Source organism: Rosa rugosa, chromosome 4, assembly GCF_958449725.1.
Source record: "Rosa rugosa chromosome 4, drRosRugo1.1, whole genome shotgun sequence".
NCBI lineage: Eukaryota > Viridiplantae > Streptophyta > Magnoliopsida > Rosales > Rosaceae > Rosa > Rosa rugosa.
Genome location: NC_084823.1, coordinates 1,653,352 through 1,663,134, shown reverse-complemented (window position 1 = coordinate 1,663,134; position 9,783 = coordinate 1,653,352).

The following is a 9,783-nucleotide window of genomic DNA, read 5'->3' as shown; positions in this document are numbered from 1 at the left end:
GTTTTTAGTTTGTTTTTCTACTGCGGTTCAGTAGGAGCTGCAGTCACGTTTTTGTGACTTTTGTTGAAGCCTTTAGTTTAACTTAATCCTCTGCGGGAGACCCTTATTTCCGTATATTACAATTGACATATTTGCAGGAGAATAAGGAAAATCAATAGCTTTAAAAAGAGCTATCAATTTTTGGCGCCGTGTCGCCGGGGATTACTTTTATTCTAATTGCTTCTACTAGTTTGTCTAATTTGATTTTTGTGTTAGTTTCTTACTTAGTTTTTCTTTGTTTGTGTTTTCAGGTGTATGCTTACTCGTAGCACTGCACAAGGCAATCTTACCCCCTTGGATTCAGAAATAGAACGCACTTACAAGTCGAATAGAAAGCAAACGAAGGACACTAGTTTGCCAATTGACGACACAACGGCGGGTTCTACTTCCTCACAAGGGGAGGAGCACGGGAAAACTCCACCAAACTCACCTGCACGTTCAATTCACGAGGACGAAAAGGAACCCCCAATCCTCGCCATGGTTGAACCAAAGCCATTGAAGGATGCTTTTGTTCCTACAGCTTCGGAGTCCCCCTCATGCATAGCTTACACACCACCGGGCAATCAGGCCTTCTCCATTCCTGTGCAGCTCCTTAACTCGTTGCCTAAGTACTCGGGCACGCCATCTGAGGATCCTAATGTTCACATTAGAGAATTCTTGGATATTTGCAAGCTGCAAACCATTCAGAACATCCAACCAGAAGGACTCAGGTTACTTCTATTTCCCTTTTCTTTAAAAGATGATGCAAAACGTTGGTTATACTCGTTACCTGCAGGTATCATCACAACTTGGGATGAAATGGTGAAGAAGTTTTTGAAACAATACTTCCCTGCTCAATTGACCAAACGATTAAGGAGGGAGATTCAGAACTTCACTCAAAAGGATGGAGATACACTATATGAGGCATGGGTGGAATTTCAAGAGTTGCAGAGGAAGTGTCCCCATCACAACTTCAGTTTGAATGACCTTGTCCAATTTTTCTATGATGGATTGGACATAACTAATAGGGGCAGCGTTGATTCTGCATGTGGAGGTACTTTCATGAATAAAACAGGTCAAGAAGCATATAATCTGATTGATGATTTGGCCGACAACAATAGACAATTCTACACAAGAGATAAACGTACAAGAGGACGTGGAGTGTATGAAGTTGATTCAAGGAACCAAATGGTGGCAGTGGAAAGAAAACTCGACATGCTAATGAATGCCTTGGGCAATGGCATTAAGGCAACACCTCAGGTATGTTCTATTTGTTCCTATTCTGATCATACTACTGATCTTTGGAGTGCTCTGGCTGCTTGCTTGGTGGACGGTGGCACTGGTTGTTTGTGGTGAGCTGTGGTTGGGCCAGACCTTTGAGTCTGAGTCGGGCCACTGGTTGGGCTGGGCTTTTGTGTCAGGGCCATGCTGCTTGGGCTTTCCTTTGTTTATTTTTGTTGTTGTTGTGCTTGGGCCTTGGTGTTTGGTTGGGCTTTGGTGTTTATTTTTTTCGTCTGCTGTTGGTTTGGGTTGTTTTGTTGTTTGCAATTTTTGGGTTGTTTTGCGCAATTTGCGAGTAATAAGTCCCTGCATTCGTTGTGTAGGGATTGTCGGGCTTTTTGCCTGTGGGTGCACTCAAAGTGCCTTGTCTGCTCTAGGTAGGCGGCGAGTTCCTTACTTTGTGAAATGGTCGCAGCCTCCTAGTGGCAGGGTGAGACTTCATGCCACTGGATGTAGATTCCAGTGGCAACATGATAGGAAAGCTGTGAGGATGGACATTATGTTTTGCTGTATGAGAGTTGCAGATCGAGTTATCTTTTCGTTGTGTCACTGCTGGGAAGCAAATAGAACCGTATGGAGCGCGTTCTTTGCTAGTTGGTGTGGTTTGGAATACAATTATTTAGTTGAGTCATCACATGATTTTTTTTTTTTGGATGTACTCTAAGTGCAAATTGTAATTTGGGGTTTAGGCTCAATGTCCCCCCTCTGTATTCATCGGTTTCATTTATGAAGGCTTGAGGGCAGCCGCACCGGCCCTTATTTCAAAAAAAAAAAAATGTAATTTGGGTTAAGATTCGTTTTTTTACTAATAGCGGGCCCAGTTTGTTGCTAATATTGATTGTTTTATGTTTAGGGGCCCAACCGGAGGAAGAGATAAGGCTCGACTTGGTTCGTAAAACTGCGGTGGTTTGGCCAGACCATCAACCAAGATGCGGCTGGACTGTGGTTGTGGGATCTCAAGAATCAAAACCAAGGTATCGGTTGACCAACAAATGTCGATACACGTTTGTAGTCGAGATCGCATTATTCAACAACAATGCAAAGATCACTACATGTGCAAATTGCGTCGCTTGATGAAGAATCAAATAAGAAGAGAAGAAAAAGAAAGAACACTAATTTCAGCGGTTAGACGATCTCTATAAGAAAGTCAAACCGACGACAACAATGCAATATCAATCATTGCATCTGATTTTTTTGGTGCCAAACTAAATAACCAATTGTACCTACCACCTAGGGTAACCAAAAGTAATAGATTACCCGAAAAGTAGTGTACATACATTTTGGTTCCTCATTATCATGACCCATGTATGCCAACATGCTTGTTAGGAAATTTCCTCTATGTTGAAGTTTCACATGCTATAATCGAGAAATGAAACAAAACTTGTACAAGTTTATCACATTGTACACTAGTCAAGTACAATATAAAAAAAGTACAATATACTGTTTATCGGTACGTATTTTGTACTTCAATAGATTAGAAATTGATAATCGCATGTGAAATTCATGATAAAACACTTTATCCCAGCAAAATAAAAAATATCATTACCAATTCTTTAAGCAATTTTACATCTACCCGCAACTCAACCCTAGGAAAAGACGTTTAGAGTCAAATCCATCCTAGACGAGTAGACGTTTAGGAAAAGAGTGTATCCTCGCTGGCTTCCTCTAACCAGGCTTTTCCATTTTTTAAAATAATAAAATCTTCCTGCATTATTTAGAACCAACAACGGGTCGGGTCAGAGTAGCAAAGTCCAAGTCCAGCCTGATATTCCGTATCTGAACCTGGACGTCATCTCGTCCACATGGACCAACCTACAGAAGTCCACCACGTCTTACTCTACCGGGAGGAAGCAAAACACTACCGGCTATTCCCGGTCGGTCCAGTATAACACAATTGCATCCAGGTTCATTCTCTTAAAAACAAAACCAATGACTAAAATATCGAGTATCGAGGAATTATCGATAGTCCGGAAAATGGAAATTTCAACGGAAATATCGAGGATATATCGATATCGGTAAATAATCGAGCAAAATGATGTAAATTTGAATAAAAACATGGAAATTTTACATGAAACTTTTAGAAATGTTTATTAATTATCTACTATATTTCACAAGAAACCTTGAATAAATATTATTATATAGTAAGTTGTACTGATTTAAGGTGAAATAGTAAATGTTGAATCGATGACAATTTTCTAAAATTTACTTTAAACATCTCAATTTTTTTTTTTTTTTGAAATATGAAAGTTGTGAAACATGAAAGGTGCAACCAATGAGTAAATTTGACTCAATTTATGAGTAATTTTTAAAGGTTGTTATAAAAATTTTGAACTGTCGGTGAATAGAAATGTAAGTAAAAATTATTCTCAAAAAAGAAAAAGAAAATGTAAGTAAAAAATGAGAGTTGTAAATTAGTTATTAAACACAAACCTCGGTTATCAGATTCATTATACATACTACGTATATATATTATAAAGTTGCAATTTATACCCATATGCAAGGGTAGCAGAGATGGTCAAGTCAATCAAGAGTATCCAACCAAGCTGGGTTCGAATCCAGGCGGCTGCAAATTGGCTTTTTTGAGAGGAATTTTATTCCAACTAAAAGTCAATCACGTGGTAGTGACGTGGCAGGTGAGAAATATCGAAGTCTTCAGGAAGGCACGCCAAAATATCGTCATTATATCGAAGATTTCCCGGAAATATCGAAAATTTCTGACGAAATTTAATTGGAATGACCCCAAAATATCGACAGATCAAAAAAACGAAATTATCGATTTTTCAGTCCTTGAGTAGAACTTGTTGACCCAAAATTGAGATTAATAGATCCACCAACAAGCCCTGATCTTTGCATGGGCACAGGAACATCCGAAGTGATTTTCTTCTTCTTCTGTTTATCCCGAGCCTTGTGGTTCTGGAACCAATAAAAGACATTCTTGCCCTCGATCTTTCCGTACCGTCTCAGTTGGAAACAGATCCACTGAACATGCTCTACGGTTGGAGACCTAACTCCCTTGCTGTAGAAAAGCTCATTGAGGATTCTTATCTGATCTGGAGTGGGAGTCCACCTGGTACTACTCCGACTGCAAAGCATGTTAGCACTACTCCCGGCTGCTTTGTTGCTTCCTCCATCCTCGGTTGGTTGCTGGGTTTGTGGTCTCGTTGGTTGCTGGGTTTGTGGTTCCATTGGTGAAGATCTGAGAGAGAAGGACTGAAGCTCTGAGAGAGAATGATTGAAGCTCTGAGAGAGAAGGATTGAAAGAGAGAATGACTGAAGATCTGAGAGATTAAAGTTGCCCTAAAAACACGGAAAAGAAAAATTATTGGCTCGCGGGGAGCACGTGGGGGAACCAAACGGATCTCGAGGAGCTGTGACAGACAAGCTCCAGCCGAAAGCTGCTGTAAATCACGGAAAAGAAAAGTCAGGGTACATGACTGATCAATGCCCTCAACTGTAGCCAAGGACTAAAATATCGATATTTTCGCCGATATTTCGGCGATAATTTCGTTTTTTTGAGTCCCCGAAATTATCGTCACATACCACCATAATATCGTGAGATGTTTACGATATTTCGTGAAATATCCCGATATTTCCCGAAATGTGCGATATTTTGCCGAAATTTAGGGAATATTCCAAAATATTCCTCAAAGAAAATCCAACAAGCCTTGACATTACACAAGTTTCGAACCTGTGACCTTCCAGAATAAGGCCAGGCAAGGCACCAAGCCCCCAGCCAACTCGACTGACCGTTGCTTTTAGTTCTAACACACTTTTGTTTCTATTAGAATGTGTTTTCCATGGAAAATATTACTAATTCTTTTTTTGAGAATTAAGTTAAACTTCTAAAATATAATTTCAAGCAATTTTGTATTTTTAATTTGTTGACTCTAACATTTCTAAATAGTTTAATGCTTTACAAGATCTCCTAAATACTTTGGTCACGTTTTCATAATATTAATTTAGTTGTATTTGATTGAATAGTTCTACAACTTTACTAAATCTCTAATTATAATTGGTACCATATATTTTACTGGTGGCAACATACGTACTCTAAATTACTATAATTCACTATGAAATGAAGGTTGTTCACCATTTTTTTCAAATATAATAGATAATGGAACAAAAAATAGGTCACAAGGTTTCACTTAAAATTTCAATAATTTTCTCTCAATTTCCACCATTTTTTTGAAAATTTATCAATATCGATATTTCCGTCGAAATTTCCATTTCTCAGAGTATCGATATTTCCTCGATACTCGATATTTTAGTCATTGACTGTAGCTGTGGATGGAGGCCCGAGGTACAAACCTTTCATGGGCCGGATTGCTGAAACAGGGAAGCTACCAAGCAACACGGCTCCAAGCCCACATGAGCAAGCCCAAGCCATCATCACTAGGAGTGGACGTGTACTATTGGACCCTCCCAGAGCCCACAAGAAGGCCCAAGTGGCCCATAACGAAGATGGAGCCAAGCCCACAAGAGAAGCCCAACCACGTGAGTCCACCGGATCCTGTATGAAGACAAACCGCCAAGCCTACAAGACAAACCGCCAAGCCCACAAGACAAACCGCCAAGCCCAAAGACGTCTACATCCTCCCATGATGAAGATGGTCCAAGCAGAGATGTCCAAAAGGGAAATCAAGAGAAGACAGTGGGCCCAACAAGACATGGTGGGCTGTCCAGAAGTTCAACATGGATTATGATGAAGCGGGCCTACATAGGAAGCTACAGCTAAATGAGCTTGAGGAGATAAGGAATAAGGCCTACGATGCTTCATGGATGTACAAGGAGAAGAGTCCAGGTTAAAGGACTACAAATATTAAGCGCTGCATGGGAGGCAACCCATTTCAACCGAAGCTGTAGAGGAGCCATCAACGCAGATTTGCTTTCTTGAACTCTTCCTTCTTTTTTATTTTCATGAATTTTAATTTATTTTGGGTTTCGTTAACTTTCTCTTCTATGCTTGATTTATGCTTTGCATGATTTATATTTGTTTATACATTGAGGACAATGCATGAATTAAGTATGGGGGAATGATTATTGCTTTTTTTTGTGTTTTTAGTAGTTAGTGTTTGTAGTCATTTAAAGAAAAAAAAAAAAAAAATATATTGAAAAAAAAAATGTATATTTTTGTAAGTCATAGGATGCCCTTTCAACTGTCTAAGATGAGTTTATATCTCTGAAATTATGGCTAAGAGAGGATCACAATATCGAGATGGTTTTAAATGGTATTCTTTGGTTAATTGAGATATATGAAATGAAAAATATGTGCATGAGTAGTGGATATGGATTTCGTGACCTTGGTACAGAATATGAGCATGTTAAGATGAGTTTTGATTCACAAAAGCACATGTGAGATACTTGAGCCCATGTCCCTTTTTCTTGGAGTGATAAATGAAAAATATATTCTTATTTTCTTGGCGATGTTTTGATGATCTCATTATTCTTCATTTGATTGATTGCTTGCCATAAATTAAGTTTAATGGACTAGAGAATGCTAGAATTCACTCTTATGCACGTTGAGACTTTTATCAATACATGTCCCTGATTCTGGAAAGGATAAAGGCACCTTAGGAACTACCACCATTGCCAAATATGCCATGTGTCCCTAATTATGTGCACAAGTTGTACACCCCTTAGATAAACCCCTTTGAGCCTACATGAATAAGCCTTTCTTTCATCACCCACATAATCTTCACCATGTGAACCTTAGTATAGTTTTGACTCTACCCTTGTCCTTAGGGCCTAGTAGAGCTTAATTTTTGTGATGTATTGTGTGAAGGGATGATGAGAAAATAAGTGTGGGGGTGGATTTGTCCAAAAGAAAAAAAAAAAATTTGGACATGATTCTTTGTTTGTGAATTAGGAGTTTTTGTATGTTGAAGGCCCAAAATCATAATATGAGGCTTTTGTTCTTTTTTCACAATGATGCAAGGAGTTGAAAATGACGGTTGGGCCTAACAAAATGACATCTGGCCCTTAATATGGAGACATAAGGTGAATTGTAAATGCTCTGCTAGGTTTTTAGGACACTTTGTGAAAATCCTTATCCCTTTGTTTCTTAAAACCTTGAGCCTTGGCCCCACTACAACCCTTTATAAGACCTTTTTTATCCTTAAGATGGGACAGCCTTTGATCTGTGGAGATGAGTTATAAGAGTTGAACCTATGGCTTGGGTCCATTCGTGCAAGTAGTTGATATCTTTCATGAGATCTTTTGAAAAAAAAAAATTATATTCACAAAGAGCCTTTCGTTTCTAATATATGTGTGCTATTTGATTGTCTCAAAATATTTTCTCTCACATATAATTGAGTGATTATAAGCTTTTAAGCATTGCCTTGATCTGAGAGAAGAAAGAGTGGATATACCTTATGAGAATATGAATCATACTTATCTGAAACATGCTGAGCTCCACCCCATCACCATTGTTACAATCAAGTCCTACTTGTGTATGTGTGGATTATGTGTTTTAATTAACTCTCGAATGCCTAAACATTGATTCTTGGTTGAGTGCTAATCTTGATGTTGTGAAAGTAAGAGATTTCTGAGACAAAATGTTGAAGGGCAATAGAGTCTTTGTATGTTGTAACGTTTGAGTCTTAGTTGTGTCTGTGTTTTGATTTTGCGAAGGGAGTAGCAAAAGCTAAGTGTGGGGGAATTTGATAGGAGCATTTTAATAGTTAATTCCTCACATTTTGCTTAGTTAATTCCTTAACGAATCGATTTTTAACTCAATTTCTATTTTTAGGTACATTGGAGTAGATGATGATGAAATAAGTGTTAGGTCCATAATTACCTAGAAATGATGGAGAAAAATGGAAATGCACTAAAAGGGTCAACTTTACACATTTTCCTATTCCGGCTAAGAGAAACCAAGCCAAGCAAGGAAGAAGGAGCGACCACCTGACCAAATGAACTCCAAATGAGCTGAAACCTTCCAGATCCATTATAGACATCCTAAGAAACATTTCTTATGAAGAGTGCAAGAGCCAGATAGAAGTGGAAGGCTTTCAAACAGTCAGTCCAATTTTCTGCAGAAGCAAAAACTGGAAAACTGGACCTGTAAGGAGTCCAGCAGCGATTCCGGCCCAATGGCATGGAAATAAGTGCTGAAAATTTGACAGCATGATCTACACTCATGGTGGATCATTTCATATGAAGAAGTCATGGGTAAAATCTGAAGTCTTGGTGAAGAATTAATTGAAGGAAAAATGAGCAGAAAGTGACTCAAACCTAACAAATTCCATTAAGTGTTTAAGTATTCAAACCTAACAAATTTCATTAAGTGTTTAAGTATTCAAACCTAACATTCCATTAGTGTTTAAGTGCTCAAACCTAACCCATCATGATTTATTTAAGGACAAATAGTGTTGCTTGGTAGCCTATATAAAGAGGCTACAACAAAGAAGAAAAACACATTCCTTCATCCATTTCATCTTCTTTGTCTCTCTATTTCCTATCCATTTTTCTCTCCATTCTCTAGTTGCAAAATTCTGCATTTTCAAGCAAAGAGGAAAAGAAGAAGGAGCCGTGAAGATCATATCCTCCATCGTCCACCTTGAAGGCTTGCTTCCAAGATTCAAGATTCCAACGTTTCAAGCTCTCCATCTCCATCTCCAACTCACGGTGTAATTCTATCTTTTTCCTTGTAATTTCTTTTGGTTTTCTTTGTTTGGATTTGTAGAACTATGAATTGTAGTTAACGTAAACGTTTAGGGCAAAGTTTAAGCCCAATTTCTATGTTTGAATAAAGATTTCGAATTTCATAATTGTGATTCTAAGTTGCTTATGTGAGTTTGTTCGATTGAATTTGCTTGACAGAAAACTTTTATATGTTTATCTTATTTGGGTCGACACTTATAGGATTTGCATGTAATTGGTGCTAGATTTTGGTAAACGATTCACCTAATAGTTTTGTGAACCTAAATCACAAGTAGTAAAGGCTTTGGACAAAGGTCGAATTCAATTGAAGAGGATTGCAAATAGGTGAACTTATTCATAACTAGGTTGTGCACTTAAGTTGATAACCTTTCTCTATGCTTCTTGCATTGAACATGTTTTGATTAGCTAGCTTTCTAGACTTTGATTGCGTGTTTAATAGGATTGATCTAGGTGCTTTCATTTGGATTAATTAGCTAAGGAAAGTAAAATATGGGAAATCATTTGCTTCAAATGTTTCACATGATCAACTTCTTTCTCATGACTTGGATGATCAATTATAGGGTTTGAATCGAATTTGATTACATGGAATTGGTTTTGATCTTTATTTCTTACGTTCCATTCTTGTATAGGTGTTTTTGTATTTTCTTTATTTTATTTATTTTAATTTTCGAAACTCTAATCCTAAACCCCCTTTGTTTTGTTATTTTGTATATATCATTTGTTTTATTTTCTGTAAATATTATACTTTTTACTTAATTTAATTCTTTATTTGTTTTTGCAATTACAGGTGTACCCTCAATCCCCGGCTAGAACGATCCCTAC